Source organism: Giraffa tippelskirchi, chromosome 1 (assembly GCF_054371585.1).
Source record: "Giraffa tippelskirchi isolate mGirTip1 chromosome 1, T2T-mGirTip1v1.2.pri, whole genome shotgun sequence".
Lineage (NCBI taxonomy): Eukaryota > Metazoa > Chordata > Mammalia > Artiodactyla > Giraffidae > Giraffa > Giraffa tippelskirchi.
The window spans coordinates 77,727,181-77,744,222 of NC_137275.1; the positions used below are offsets into that span (position 1 = coordinate 77,727,181).

The 17,042-nt window shown below is 33.2% G+C and overlaps 1 protein-coding gene and 1 long non-coding RNA gene across 2 annotated transcripts in view; one reads left to right on the forward strand and one right to left on the reverse strand.

Moving 5' to 3' along the window:
• The window catches only part of LOC145546812 (uncharacterized), a 164,971-nt gene that overhangs the window by 25,079 nt on the left and 122,850 nt on the right, over positions 1-17,042 (forward strand). The window contains exons 2-3 of the long non-coding RNA XR_014083306.1: positions 3,464-3,561; positions 10,590-10,723. This is a non-coding gene — a long non-coding RNA (uncharacterized LOC145546812). The remainder of the gene's footprint in view (positions 1-3,463; positions 3,562-10,589; positions 10,724-17,042) is intronic.
• LOC145546808 (uncharacterized) overlaps positions 1-17,042 on the reverse strand; it is a 244,878-nt gene that overhangs the window by 12,874 nt on the left and 214,962 nt on the right. The window lies entirely within an intron of this gene.

Below are 17,042 nucleotides of genomic sequence, written 5' to 3' on the forward strand. Positions count from 1 at the left end.
CATTCCTACGAAACAAATCTCTAGAACTTTCTTCCATCTTGTCTAACTAAGGCTCACTCTGCCCCGACTCTGTAAACCATCTTTACACTTTCTGCTTCTGAGAGTTAGACTACTTTAGATACCCCAGTTAAGTGGAATCTTGTAATATTTGTCCTGTGATGGCCTTATTTCACTTAGCAAAATATCCTCAAGGTTCATCCATGTAATCACATATGGCAGAATTTCCTTTTGAATAAATGTTGAATAGTATTCTATTGTATGTAAATATGCTACTTTTTACATACTATTTACTATATATACTACATTTTCTTTATCCATTCAGCTATGAGTGAACATTAGGTTGTTTCCACCTCTTGGTTACTGAATAATGCTGCAAAGAACATGAGATTGCAACTGTCTCTCCCAGATCCTAATTATAAACATTTAGAAATGGGATTAGCATTTCATAAGGTAGCCCTATTTTTAATTTTTTTGGATGAACTTCCATACTGTTTTCCACATTGAATGCACCTTTTTACATTCCTATCAAGGGTACACACAGTTTCCAATTTTTCTAAATCTTTATCAGCACTTATTTCCTAGTTTTATGACATTTGTTTTGGTCATTGTATTTCAGTTTTTGTAACAGCCATGATAACATGTGTGAAGTGATGTTTCATTGTGATTTTGATTACATTTCTCTGATGATTACTGATGTTGACATCTTTTCATACAGCTGAGATTCTTATCTTTTTGGAGGAATGCCTATTCAACTCTTTGTGTGTGTGTGTGTATGTGTTACTCACTTAGTCATGTCCTACTCTTTGTGACTCCAAGGACTGTAGCCCACCAGACTCCTCAGTCCATGGGATTCTCCGGGCAAGAATACTGGAGTGGGCTACCATGACCTTCTCCAAGGGATCCTCCCAACCCAGGGATCGAACCCAGGTTCTCCTGCTTTGCAGGCCAATTCTTTACTGTCTGAGCCACCATGGAAGCCCCATTCAATTCCTTAGCCCATTTTTAATCAAATTTTTTTTTCTATTGAGTTGCATTAATTTCTTATATATAGTGGATACTAATCTCTTACTAAGAGTATGATTTGTAAATAATTTCTCTCATTCTATCAGTTGTTTTCACTCTATTGACTGAGTTTTTCATTTGTTTATCTTTTGCTGTGCAGAAGCTTTTTAGTTTGATGTAGGCAATGATATTTTTGGAGAGGAAACCAAAAGTACAAGCTATAAAAGCAAAAATAGACAAGTGGTACTACATCAATGCCAAATTTATTTGGATTTTTAGTCACTAGGTCAGCAAATTGTTATAGTCTCTGTTCTCCACTAACAGAAAGCAGAAGTTAAATTCCAAAAGAGGGATGTGTGTATCTGTGTGGGGAAGTGTGTGTGCCCATATTTGTTGACATGGTTGCTGATTGTTGAATAGAAGAAAAGAAATGCTAAGAGAATTTTTTCACAAGGAAAAATAGTATGATACTTTTTTATGAAAAATTGTTTATAAAGTTTTATTATGGTTTACCTATGTCCCTGTGGCTGATTCATATTGATATTTGGTAGAAACCAACACAATACTGTAGTATTGTCCTTTATTTAAAAATAAATAATTTTTTTGAAGTTGGAATTATAAACAAAGGGGACTCTTAGAAGGAAAGCATTTTTGATCTTCTATTTTATTACTAGAGCTATGGAAAGAGCTGGAAATGTTAAAATGTTTAACTTGATCTGTAAAGATGTTCCTCTTCCTTCTCACAGATATGTGTGATCCACAGAGAGAACTGTGGATGCACCAAGTAACTAAGAGTAAATGAACCCAGAAAACAGCCTTAAAGAAAGGCCAGGTTAAAAAAAAAAAAAAAAAAGACTAAGCAGAAAAAATATGAAGGATTAGGCATCAGAGCAAAATGTAGCATATACTAATGGAAACTTTAATATGGAAATATTGTTCAGTTGGAGTTATGGAGGAAAATCAATAAAATCATCAAATGAATGTGATGCCTTGTGGGGCTTTAGGATAAGGATTTGTTGTAATCTTAGCATTTATTAGTCAGGAGATCTTAAGCAAATTAAATGATCAGAGCTTCATTTTCATCATTTGGAACATGGAAATGCTTACTTCATTCAAGGTTGATAAAGTGCTCATACACTGATAGTTATCATAAGATTATATATTTTAAACTATTAACACAAGGCACACAATGATAACGGTAGCATTCTAAATAATAAAAAAATGATTCTAATCATTGTAATCAAAACTTTGCCAGCTCCTTCATGTCATCAATAGTTCTATATATTTTGGAATAATGGAAATGTGTAGTTGCAAATACACTTTATAACTGTTAAGTTAATCTTTACCAATGTGATGCAAAATATCAAATACACACTCCTAGTCTGATGGGCATTGCAACAACCTTTGATACTCCCTCTTTTGTAAAAGGAGAGGTTTTGAGGTAAGTGATCCTCAAGTTTAATTAAAACATTGTAAGGTTTTATAATATTTTTAAAAATTCAAAGCACTTCTGAGCTTAATTCAAGTTTTAGAATAAACAAAATAAATTCATGTGAAAAATTTAATGTATCACTTAATATTGTCTGTTTTGTCAAAAGTTAGTTTAGTTACTCTATTCTTAAGTTTCACCCAAAAAGTTAGCTTCTATATTAATTTTGTCTTGACATCTCACCTATTCTACACATATTCTTTGCCATTTAAAGGCTCTCTCTCTTTTTTTTTTTTGCACAACTATTGGTACTACTGGGCATGTGTAATCACTGCCAGTTAAAAAATAATATAAGCAATTCCTTCATTAACATTCTTATCACTTTAAAACAAACTCACTCAGCAAATACCATATTCATTCTGAAGCCCTGGTTTTTCCCCATTCATTCATAAGCTCAGCTGTTACACTATCCTTCTTTGCTTAATTACTCTGCTTATAATTTGTCATTCTACTCATTCAAAGCAAGTAGTGATTTTTTAAACATAGGCTTCACTTTTTTGAGTTTATGATATTTCCTATTTCCTCTGTGCCCTTTGCATTAGTTCTAAATCTCAAAGTCGATTCATTCTCTGTTAATGTCTTCATAAACTAAGATGAAGAAATTGCATGAATTCTCATACTCTTGACTGGTATTGAAAATATATTTACACCTTCTAATAATACATCTAAATGAAGAAGACTTGTCCCTTCTAAAATTAAAGGAAACAACTAAAACCAAAAGTTTAACATTAGTTAACTGTGCACTGAAAAATAGAATACATATATATCACTGAGAAAAATTGTATGATGGTATTGAATCAAGAATAATCAGAATATTATGTTGTTTAATGTTACTTAAACAAATAACAAATTTTATATGGCACAATATTATCCTTGTTCTAATTTTTCAAAACGTTTTCTAGTGTTCTAGATTTTTCTATTAATAGAAAAATGTTTGCGGTTTTTAATATTAGCTTTATCTTTCTTTCTTAGGACTGCCAAGACAAATAACTACAAATTGACTGGCTTGAAACAACAGAAATTTATTTTTTCACAGTTCTGGAGGAGAGAAGTCTGAAATCAAAGTGTTGGCAAGTTTGGTTCTTTCTGGAGGTTTTGAGGGAGAACATTTTCCATATCTGTCTTCTAGTTTCTAGTGGTTGCTGGGAATCTATGGCTTCCTTGGCTCTACTCGATGCTCTGCTTTCATCATCACAAGGTGTTCTCTGTGTGTATTCTCTGTGTCTTCCTATCGCCTGCTTAATAATGACACTGCTCTGTGCTTACTTGCTCATTCGTGTCCAACTCTTTGTGATCCAATGGATTGTATCCAGTCAGGTTTCTTGTCCTGGGGATTCTCTAGGCAAGAATACTGGAGCGGGCAGCCATTCCCTTCTCCAGGGGATCTACCCAACCCACGGGATCTTCCCAACCCAGGGATCAAACTCAGGTCTTGAGCATTGCAAGCAGATTCTTTACTGTCTGAGCCACCAGGGAAGCCCAAGAATACTAGAATGGATAGCCTATCCCTTCTGCAAGAGATTTTCCTGACCCAGGAATCAAACTGGGGTTGTTTGCATTGCTGGTGGATTCTTTACCAGATGAGCTACCAGGGAAGCCCAATTATGACCCTAGTCCTTATTAAGAGTCAACTGATTTAGGGCCTAGCCTGGTCCAGTTTGACCTCATCTTAGTTAGTTACTTCTACAGTGACTCTGTTTCCAAATAATATCATATTCTGAGGTTGCCATAAACACAAAGTTTGGGGGAAGGGTTACTATATTATTCGGTACACAGTTGGAATATAAAAAAAGTTATAAGGCTATGTTAAGTGTGGAACATGAGTCTTAAAATTAGTTTTCTTTGAGATCAATAATAAATGCAATAACAGGATTTTTATGAAAACATTTAATATATATATATATAAGCCAATTTGCATCATTTTCACTTATGATTGATATAGTCTGATTTATAGGCTTCTATGTCTTGAAAATAACATTTTAAGTATGTATATTCTATCTATATAAAAATTCTTTATATTTATGGGGTACAAAGATATGAATTTTCAGAATTTGACATTTCCTGCAGAAATTATTGAGGGATAAGTACTATATATTGTGAAAAGACTTTTTTTTTTTTTAGCAAAGTAATATCTTTATTTATTTATTTTTTTAATAAATTTATTTATTTTAGTTGGGGGCTAATTACTTTACAAAATTGTAGTGGTTTTTGCCATACATTGACATGAATCAGCCATGGGTTTACATGTGTTCCCCATCCTGAACCCCCCTCCCACCTCCCTCCCCATCCCATCCCTCTGGGTCATCCCATTGCCCCAGCCCTGAGCATTTGTCTCATGCATTGAACATGGAATGGTGTTCTGTTTCACATATGATAATATACATGTTTCAATGCTATTCTCCCAGAACGTCCCACCCTTACCTTCTCCCTCAGAGTCCTTAAGACTGTTCTGTGCATCTGTGTCTCTTATTCTGTCTCACATATAGGGTTATTACCATCTTTCAAATTCCATATATATGCATTAGTATACTGTATTGGTGTTTTTCTTTCTGGCTTACTTCACTGTGTATAATGGGCTCGTTTCATCCATCTCAATAGAACCGATTCAAATGTATTTTTTTAATGGCTGAGTAATATTCCATTGTGTATATGTACCACAGCTTCCTTACACAAGAAAAGATGCTCAACATCACTCGTTATTAGAGAAATGCAAATCAAAACCACAATGAGGTACCATTTCACACCAGTCAGAATGGCTGTTATCCAAAAGTCTACAAGCAATAAATGCTAGAGAGGGTGTGGAGAAAAGGGAACCCTCTTACACTGCTGGTGGGAATGCAAACTAGTACAGCCACTATGGAGAACAGTGTGGAGATTCCTTAAAAAACTGGGAATAGAACTGCCGTATGACCCAGCAATCCCACTGCTGGGCATACACACAGAGGAAACCAGAATTGAAAGAGACGCGTGTACCCCAATGTTCATCGCAGCACTGTTTACAATAGCCAGGACATGGAAGCAACCTAGATGTCCATCAGCAGATGAATGGATAAGGAAGCTGTGGTACATATACACAATGGAAAAGACTTTTAATACACATTGCATATATATGTTTGGCATGTTATTAGAGAAATTCCTACCTCATTTAGTCTCACTTAAACAAAAACTACTACATAGCTGTTAACTTACCCTCAGTGGTATTGAGGATGACATCTATTACTAAAATCTAAGTTCCAAGATTTAATGAAACAGATCAAAACTTTATTTATTCTAGGCTATCTTTAGCCCACAATGAGCACAGTAAATATAACAGAAGAATGAATATCTTAGTATGATAAATTCTTAATTGATGAAGATTAAGAAAATCTGATATTTACTGTTTTATTTACCACTTATTAAGGAAATTCCTAAACATCCTAATTTTAAAATATAGAGTTGTCAACTAATACCTTATTTTTTTAGATGCCTAATTTTTTCTTTAAGGATAAAAATACAATTGTAATGGAGGCATCTAAATTAGTTGGTGATATTTTCATTTTCACTAAGTAAAAACATTTTCCCTGGTTTGAGTAGCTATTGTTTTCTTATTGAAATAGGTGCCATCCATGTTTACAGTGTGGTCAAGTCATTAAAACACCTATATGGTTTTCACTGAACTCTATAGCATGGGGAAATAAGAGCAAATCTAGAAATATTTCTGAGAATTTTTAAATATTTGAATGCCTTTATCTTTTATTACCAAGCACATAAATATTCAATAGCAATCCCAAAAGAGGAGATTTAAAAGATATCCAATATTAGATTGTTCCTCAATTCTTGTTAGGGAGAATCTAAATGGAATTTGAAAACTTTACACTAATTTCATTGTGATATTACTTATATAATAAAAGATATCTTTATAAATCAACAGAAGTAGCAAATGTATAAAATTTTTTTATCACTCGTAAGTATTATTACAAGTATTAATTATAATCTGCCAAGAATCAATATCTACCAAGACTTTTTGTCAACCTTCCATGAACATAATCACATTAATTCAATATTCTTATGTCTTTGGTAGAGCATTTGGCCATGAGATAATTCTTAATAATTTATTTATAGCTGAGTATTCTCCCAAATTTAATTCTCATTAAGGAAGTGATATTTTTGTTATGTTAGATACTGTGTTGATTAAGCGTTGAAAAAAGAACACAAATGTTGGCCTTCCTTTTTTTTTCTTGAGATATTTACTTTAATGGAAATAACATTTTCTAAATGGTAGAAAAATAAATCTAATGCATACATATCTTATATAAATCTATATATTTGAATGTAAACAATGAGATCATCTCAATTATTAAAATAATATAGTTTTCTATGAATAATATATCAACACATCAATTTAAAAATCACAAAATCAACAGTAAAGAATTAAATTATCTTAACTAACTTAGTCATTTATTAAGCCATTGGTTTAAACTACAATCAAGATCATTTTTGTGTGTAATTTACCAATGTTTTAAGAAAACATAGTCAATAACTAGGCATTACTTTCATCAGTGTTTTAGCCTTTGTTTTAGTAGGAAAACAAAACATACTAACAGATTTTTAGGTGAACTGTGTGTAAGAGAAACTATTTCAAATGACTTAAACAATAAAAATGTCTTTTATCTCAGTAACTGGAAATCTAGACAATCAACTAAACATGTCATCAAAGACCTCTGTTTTTTTTTCCTCTTTATGGTTTTCTATCTTCTCTGTTATCCTAATGCTGGCAACACTTACAGTAGCAAGATGACTGTGTGTGAAAGTGTTTTAGTTTTGTTTTGTTTTTCTATATATATATATATGTAATGGGAATGAAGAAGAGAAAAGAAAAATGGACAAAAGAACTGTAAATTCTTCCCTTCAAGTTTATTGGGTCAAGTTGACCATTTCTGGAATAATACCACCTGTCAGGAGAATTATACAAACTGATCGGCTTAAATTTATCAAATACTTTCCTAGTTGATCTTGCAGAGCCACAGATAGAGTAGAAACCTTTAAAAATAAGTTTTCTTTGGAAGAAATAAGTTATCACGGAAAAAGAAACAATATGGAGAGAGAAGAAAGCAGGCAACCAACATTATCTGAATTATTTGCTAATGATACTTTCAGTTTCACATAGTGTCTACACAATTCACATCAGCAGTAGTTAGAAACAACAAAACAAATTTGCATACTAATTGGAATGCACTTATACAAATATATCATAACCTGAACCAGAGCTTGATAACAACATAGAGGGAGGTGGGAAGGATGTTCAGGTGGAAGGGACATGGGTAAACCTATGGCTGATTTATGCTGATATTTGGTAGAAACCAACACAATACTGTAAAGCAATTATCCTTCAATTAAAAATAAATTAAAAATATATATACTTAGTAGTTCCCTTTTATACCTTAACCAAACTCTGTACTATCCAATATTTCCAAGACTATGCTCTAGGTCTTTATTTAACTTAGGGATGTTCAGTCTTTGAGTCTCCTTATAATCACCATACTTTAAGATCACTGCAATTTGCCTCTGACTTAGTATTATTTCAAAGATGTAGGATTCTGGTTTTCACCTTCTGATAGCTACTTCATCTGTTCTCCCACTCCTGTTTGTATTAATACTACTCCATTGAGTTATTTCAGCGTACTTGCAATAAAATAATTAGAATACAATATCTATATCATCTGAATTTAATATCAAAATAACACTACGAGCTGTCAAAACTAGGCTTATTAGTAAAAGTTTCTTATCCTTAGTCATTACTCCAGTTGTTCAGAACTTCCATGACTAAAACTTAAAATACAAACTGCCACTGAATTCAGTTCAGTTCAGTCTCTCAGTTGTGTCCGACTCTTGGTGACCCCATGGACTGCAGCTCGCCAGGCTTCCCTGTCCATCACCAACTTCCTGAGCCTACTCAAATTCATGTCCATTGCATCATCATGCCATCCAACCATCTCATCCTCTGCCATCCCCTTCTCCTCCCACCTTCAATCTTTCCCAGCATCAGGGTCTTTTCCAATGAGTCAGTTCTTCGCATCAGGTGGCCACTGAATTATTGAAGTTCAACTCAACAAACAACATAGTGAACACATTTTATGTGCACAATTTAATGAATTTTTGACATAAACATATACCTTTGAAATTATTACATCAAGATAATGAAATCCACCAGCCCAGAGTCTCCTCTTTCCATTTTTAAATTCCTTTCTCTTCCCCTTCCTGCTTCCCTGGTGGCTCAGAAGGTAAAGAGCCTGCCTGCAGTGCGGGAGACCCAGGTTTGATCCCTGAGTGGGGAAAATCCCCTAGAGAAGGAAATGGCAACCCACTCCAGTACTCTTGCCTGGAAAATACCATGGACCAAGGAGCCTGGCAGGCTACAGTCCTTGGGCCACAAACGGTCGACACGAATGAGCAATTTCACTTTCTTTCTCTTCCCCTTCCTAGCTGTTCCATCACCAGGCAACCTCTAATCTGTCTATATAGTGGTTTGCATTTTCTATAATTTTATATAAAGAAACCATAGACAATTTCTTGCTTTTTTTTCATTCAAAGTAAGTATTTCAAGATTCATCCTTATTAAAGTATGTTTAAATAGTGCATTCCCTTTTATGGCTGAGTACTATGCATTATACAGCTAAATACTAATTTATTCACTCACATGTTGAGTTTTTTGGTTTTTAGCAGTTTGGGCTTTTCAAATATAGTGCTCTGAACATTTGTGTGCACATCTTTATGTGGATAGATCTTTTTATTTCCCTTAGGTAAATATCTAGGGGGTGGGAGTTTGGGGTTATAGGATAGAAACTCTGAAATGGCAAAACTATTGTCAGATATATCATTTTATAGTACACTAGGAGCTTCCCTAGTGGCTCAGACTATAAAGAATCCACCTTCAATGTAGGAGACCTGGGTTAGATCCCTGGGTTGGGGAGATCCCCTGGAGGAGGGCATGGCAACTCACTCCAGTATTCTGGCCTGGAGAATCCCCACTGACAGAAGGAGCCTGGCGGGCTACAGTCCACGCGGTCACAAAGAGACGGACAGGACTGAGCAGAGCACAGAAGTGCAGTACACAGGGGAGATAGACTTGTTTCACTTCAATCCCACTGGTCGGTATTTTCAATCCTTTTCATATTTCCCTTTCTAGTGGGAGTATAATGTCATGGTATGTCTTTATGAGTTTAACTAGATTTTCCTAATGGCAGGTATTTTTTCATGTGCTTATTTATTGTTCATATAAATCTTTGAGAAAGTGTTCAAACAATTTGGCCATTTCTAATAGTGCTCTTTGTCTTCTTATTTTGGAGTTTATAAGAGTTCTTTACATTTTCTAGATGTAAACCCTTGGTCTGACATATGTTCGCACATTTTTTCTGCCAGGCAATGGCTTACATTTTCATTTTTGTATAAATGGCATTTTGCATTAAAAAGTGTTTAATTTAGAGGAAGTACAATTTAAAAAATTTTCTTTCACAGTTCATGCATGTCATATCCTAATTATAAAATACTTTTCTAACAAAAATTACTACCTTTTTTGAGAAATTGTCTATTTTACACTAAATTTTATGATGCATTTTGAGTTAATTTTTGTGTATGGTTTGAGGTAACATTTGAAATTCTGGTTTTTGTTTTTTGTGTTTTTTGGGAGGAAATACATATGTCTACCCAATTGTTCCAACATCATTTGTTAAAAACCTATTATTTCCCCAATTAAATTATATTAATTATATTAATTCCTTTATCAAAATTTAATGACCATATATATATATATATATATATATATATATATATATACATATATATATATTTCTGGGCTCTCTATTATGTCTCACTGTTTTGTCTGTCTTGTTGGTTTTACTATGCTGTCTTGCTTACTGTAGTTTTACAATATCTTGAGATCTTATAATTTTCTTCTTACAGGTCAAATGTGCTTTGGCTTTTCAAGGTCCTATACATAACTATGTACTTTTTAAAATCATATTGGCATTTTCTACAAAAACACTTCTAGAAATATAATTGAGATTAAACTGAATCAATAGATCAATTTGTAGAGAAATGTAACCTTTTCTTTCTTTTTCAGCCATGCCACAAAGCTTGCAGAATCTTAGTTCCCCTCAACACAGCTAGAAATGCCAGTGAATTCCCAAGTGTAACCTTTACATAGTTCTCCTGCTAATTTTGACTTAGTGGATTTTCCTCTAATCATTTAAGAAAGTAAGTTAAATTATTTAGAGACCATTCTTTCTCTCTTGATAGTCTTTAATTTAATCCCATAAAACTTTTTGTTGAGTTTTCATATTAATTCAATGCCAAATACTAATTTTCCTTGTAATATCTTATTTGATTCATTGAGGTTTCTTTTTTTAATGTGTTTAAGTTTGCAAATATTTTGTTTTTCAGATATTCCTCTGAAATGTATTTCTAATTTGATTTCACATGATCAAAGAATGTATTTTATATGACTGAATCCTTCTAAACATATTCATATAAGCTTTATTGCCCAGAATATTGTCTATTTAGTATATGTTCTGTATTATTTTGATATGAATGTTCATTCTGCTATTGAGTAAAGTGTATTATAAGTGTCAATTAATTAAAGTTTGCTATTTAAGTCATCTACACATTTACTGAATTTTTTCAATTCTTATTCTATCAATTATTGAGAGGGTTTAAAATTCTGACTATAATTAGATTTGTGCATTCATCTTTTCAGGGCTTTTTCTTAATTTTGCTTCATTTTGGATTTTCACAAAATGCATAAATGTTCAGAATGACATGCTGATACATGCTACAACATGGATGCTTTGCAATTTTTAATGTAAATTTCCATTTCTTTTGTTAAATTCACTACTGATATTTTATTCTATCGATGTTATCATTTAAGTAGAAATATTTTTCATAATATTATTTTCAGATAGCTCATTACTTCTACAGAGAATTATAATTGATTTTTGTATTTTTATTTTGTATCTGTCAACATTGCTGGACTGCTTTGTTAGTTCCTACAACTCATTTTTCTCTTTCTACTTTCAAGATTTTTTTTCTTTGGCTTTTAACATTTTCACTGTGATATGTACAGGTATGAATCTTTTTGTTTATATATCCTACTTAAACTTAATTTAAATTATTGTCTGTGTAGAATAATATTCTTCATCAAATTTCTAGCAGATTTTAGCCATTATTCTTTCAGGTATTTTTCTGCTGCATCTTCTCCTCTCTTTGTGCATAATCCTACTATGCTTATGATGCTATGCTTAAATAGGTATCCCACATTTTTCTAAGTTTCTGTTCCTTTTTCTTCATTTTTCTATTTGTTCTTCTGAATGCATAATCTCTATTTACGTTTGCTGATTCTTTCTTCTGCCAGTTCAAATGTACTGTTGAGCTCCTCTAGTGAATATTTTACTTCAGTTGTTTTATATTTATCTCTAGAATTTTCATTTGGTTCCTATTTTATAATTCCCATCTCTTTATTGATATTCTCTACTTGATGGGAGATTGTCATAATACCTCTCTTTAATTATTTAGGCATAGTTTCCTATAGTTTTCTAAGTATTTTTATAATAGCTGCTTTGAAGTCATTTTTCTTAACCTAATATCTCAGTACTCCTAGAAATACTTCTTATGTTATTCAATAAAGTCTCCAGGCTGCTTATAATGAAAGTATAATTTATAACATTAAAAATCATGTTCTTACTTGGAGAAAATACCCAATAGCAGTTTTCTTTGGCAAATAAATTATTCCCTTTAAAAAAAAAATACATGACAGATGAGGTTTTCTTTGAAATTGAATCACAGGTTGATTTCTTCCTCTGACGAATTTTGTGTTCTTCCGTTTCGTTAAAGGCTGTAATCCCCAGAGCACTCCCCAGTAAATATCCTGCATGCTAATCTCTGCTCAAAATCTATTTTGAGAAACACATCCTGCAATGCGGCTGTTGTGTAAAATTTTCAAAAACACAAAGTTGCAGCTGCTGCTGCTGCTGCTAAGTCGCTTCAGTCATGTCCAACTCTGTTCGACCCCATAGACGGCAGCCCACCAGGCTCCTCTGTCCCTTGGATTCTCCAGGCAAGAATTCTACCCCTACTGATTTCTCATAATCCCAGTCAAAATCTCAGTAGATACTGACAAACTGACTTATTAGAAAGTAACAGTAATCAAGAGAATAGAGACTGTGGCAAAGATGGACAAATAGATCAGTGGAACACAATAGTGTGTCAAGAGATAGACTCACACTTAGACGGGCAATTTTTTTTTTTGACAAAGTATAAAGGCAATTACTTGGAGAAAAACAGCCCTTTCTACAAATGAGCTTATATATATATATATAAACAAATTTTGATCCATACTTAACCACCATATAAAACCCTTAACTTACATTGTATCATAGATCTATGTATAAAACAAAAGACTTAAAATTTCAAAAAAACTAAATAAGAGAAGATGTTTGTGAACTTGAGTTAGAGAAATGTATTTTTTTAGACACTAAATGTATAATCCATTAAATATGTAAATGTTAAATAGATTTTATCAAAATTAAGCTCTTGGAAAGACACACTAAGAGAATGAAAAGATAACTTCAAGTTACACACTGGACAGCCCATAATCTATTTAACATGTCCAGATGATCTGAAGACCATTAACAAAGAAAGCTATATAGATTGCAAACGATAATATATTTAACACCACTACTCATTAGATATATTTCACTTAAAACCACAGTGAAATACTGTTATACATTTAGTAGGATGACTCCATGGTAAGAGTGTTCCACAGCTAGGTGAATGTAAAACGATACAATATTTTGTAAACAGCTTGGGAATTTCCTAAATCTTTAAACATAGGTCCTAGTCATTCTACTCCAAAGAATAATGGTATATTCATACAATGAAATATACTCAACATTTAAAAGGAATAGACTATTGAGACATTCAACAGTATAAATGAATCTCAAAATAATTATGCTGAGTGAAAGCAGCCAGACAAGAAAGAATATATACTTTATGACACCTTTATATAAATTTATAGAATATTCAAATTAACCAGTAATAATAGAAAGCAGATTAATAGCTACCTGGTGATGGGTATGGGATGGGGAAAGATGAGATAAAGAAATTACCATAGAGTATTTGTGGATGTGACAGTTATTTGCATTACCTTAATTGTAGTGATGGGTAGTGATGGTTTCAAGCATATACATATATCACAACTAATCAAATTGTATAATATAAATATTTACAGCTATTTTATAGTACTTTTTACATATTGGATTTGCTTTAACTTTACATAATACAATCTCTGAATGAAATACTTACATTACTTATATAAGTATAGATTTTTTAAATATAGCTTTTATATTTAATTATTATAGGGGCTCCCCTGTTGGCTCACACAGTAAAGAATCTGCCCACAATGCCAGAGACTCAGGTTTGATCCCTGGTTTGGGAAGATTCCTTGGAGAAGGGAATGGCAACCATCTCTAGTGTTCTTGCCTGGAGAATTCCATGTACAGTCCATGGTATTGCAAAGAGTTAGAAAATGACAGAGCGACTAACACTTTCAGACTTTTGAACTTCTCATTATAGGATAAAGAAATCAATCTGTACAAAAAAGGCATAAACTATTAATTATTTCTGTTGAATAGCATAATGAAACAGTAGGGAAAAATTAATACTGATTGACAGAATTTAAAGCACTTAAGAAACATCATGCTGTTTTCATAGAAACACGTATATCAAGTATTAATATATATGACTCTGTGCTGCTATATGAGTGAAACATTAGCGCATTTTAAGTGTGTGTATTGTTTGAGGTCACCAACTGAGGTCACTAGTGTATTTTATTAGAAACCAATATTCTATGCACCTATATGATGTTATAGGTATATATTAAAGAAGCCTAGAAAAGTGCCTGGCACATCGTAGAGACTAAGTAAATATTTGTTAGATAAGTACTGCTTGAAGCCTCTAAAAATCACTTTAAAATGTAAAATTAATTCTTAAGATGTGTTACTTTAATTCCAATTAGAATTAACATTTTTATATAGGCTAACTATTTAAAAGCTACATTTTAGTTTGCCTATAATAGATTATTTCTTCCTTGTTTAAAAATATATGATTTCTTATTCTCTTATCCAGAGCTTGTCTTTTAAATTTTCCCTTGAGTCTGAATAATGCTTAGTGATGGTATCTTGACTACCTCCCTGGGTACCCTATTAGATTGCCTCATTGACCTCATGACTAAGAATTTCTTCATCTTATCTAGCTCAAGAGTTCTCTCTTCATGTTTCGGGCCATTAATTCTTGTCTTACCATCTTTAACTATCTTGAGTAATTCATCCCCTCAGGAATTTTAGCTACCCATAAATATAAAAAGAAAAAGGCATATCTCATTGCCTGACAGTTTGTGAAAATTAAGACAACTCTATTCTAGAGATAGAAGTACTTAGGGCATCCAGAGAACAATGGTGAAAGAAGACAATCCCGTGTTAACTGACCTAAAGCAATGAAACTATATTAATATTTTATATGCATAGATTCCTAAAACTCTTTTTCATTTATCAAACAGGTAATGTTTTAATTTGTGATACTGGCCTACATTTAATCAATTTTTCCTTTGAACTATGTCTATATGTCTTGCTGCTTTACTTATAATATTAAGAAGACAAGTAAGAGAGAACGAAGGGTATAAAAATGCTTTTATAAATTATCAAAATATTATTTTGTCACCACTTCTCTCTTGACTCCATTTTTCTATTCTTCAAAGGATTCCTTTTGTTTTGTTTAGATCTTTGTAAATTCAAGAGTGTATAATATTTGAAAAACAAATGACCCTTTGGAAAATCTTCTGGCTTAGGCAGATTTGTGATTCTCTCAAGAGGTTTAGTGGACTCAAAACATTTTTGAGATGCTTCCAAAAATAAAAGCTTAAAAATATATTATGTACATTCACACACACATATACATTTATACATTTCCTGGTATGAAATGTTTGTCCTTGGAAGAGTAGACTTTAAACTACTTGAATCCCCTTGTTTATCAAACTTCTCACATCAAGATTCCCTCTGCACAGTACAAATCAGTTGAAATCTATAGTGCCAGAAACTCTGTACAATTCCAACAAGTTCTCTGACTTTTAAGACCTGCTTTCAAATCAACCAGTCCAGGACCTAATACTATAAATACCTTTCTCTAATTTCTTCTTTTTGAGACTCTGTTAAGATTAGTATCTGCCCTTAATGCAGTAAGTCTAGTAGATTTAGTTTTGTTTGATTGTGTTTCTTAAGTGGCTTTTGAGATGTTAGCAGGTGACATTTACCTATCACAAAATTCATGTTATAATCAATATGACTTTTAAAAAGCAAGCCAATGCAAAATATTTTTATATTACTTACTCTCAGGTTCACTAGAAAATGATATAATCTTTTACTGCTAAAAGGTTTGTGATACTTATAATTTTCTATCATTATGTAGGTTGAACTATGTCCTCTCAAAAGATATATCTAAGTCCTAACCATTGGTAACTATGAATGTTACTATATTTTAAAATAAGAACTTTGTAGATATAATCAACAGATAAGGCAATGGCAACCCACTCCACTACTCTTGCCTGGAGAATCCCAGGGACAGCAGAGCCTGGTGGGCTGCCATCTATGGGGTCGGACAGAGTCGGACACGACTGAAGCGACTTAGCAGCAGCAGCAACTGCCTGAATTATAATAGTTCTTTCTAATGAGATTCCAGATGGACTCCAGTATTCTTGCCTGGAGAATTCCCATGGACAGAGGAACCAAGCGGGCTACAGTCCATGGGGTGGTAAAGAGTTGGACATGACTCAGCAACTAAGCATGTGGTGAAGACTCAGAAAGAAGTGAAGAGAGCTAGAGAGAAAGCTTCTTTCATTTACACATACACAGATATAATTAACAACAGAACACTACTTGAATTATAATAGTTTTTTCTAATGAGATTCCAGATGGAAATGAAGAATATGTTATTGAACACTGGGGGTAAGGTGTTTCTTGTTACAAAGCAAGTGAAAGTGAAAGTGAAGTCACTCGGTCCTGTCCAACTCTTTGCGACCCCATGGGCTGTAGCCTGCCAGGCTCCTCCATCCATGGGATTTTCCAGGCAAGAGTACTGGAGTGGGTTGCCATTGCCTTGTCCAGGAGATCTTCCCGACCAAGGATTGAACCTGGGTCTCCCAAACTATAGGCAGACACTTTACCGTCTGAGCCACCAGGGAAGTTATAAAGCAAGAGAAACTGTCTAAATTGTGTCCAACTACTGAGTGCGAAATAGAACTTGCAAGCAATGAGCTTGAACCTTTACTTGAGAAGATTGCCAAGTAAAATGTGGAAGGTGCAAGCTGGTTTCTTCTTGTTGCTCTCTCAGAGCCTTCAAGAAGAAATAACTCTAACATGATTTTGGACTTCTAGAAAATTTGCTGTACTCTTTTGTGGTGATTTGTAAAGCAGCCCTAGAAAACTAATGCAAGGCCCATATTGTAATTTTAGAGATGCTTTCATTGGAT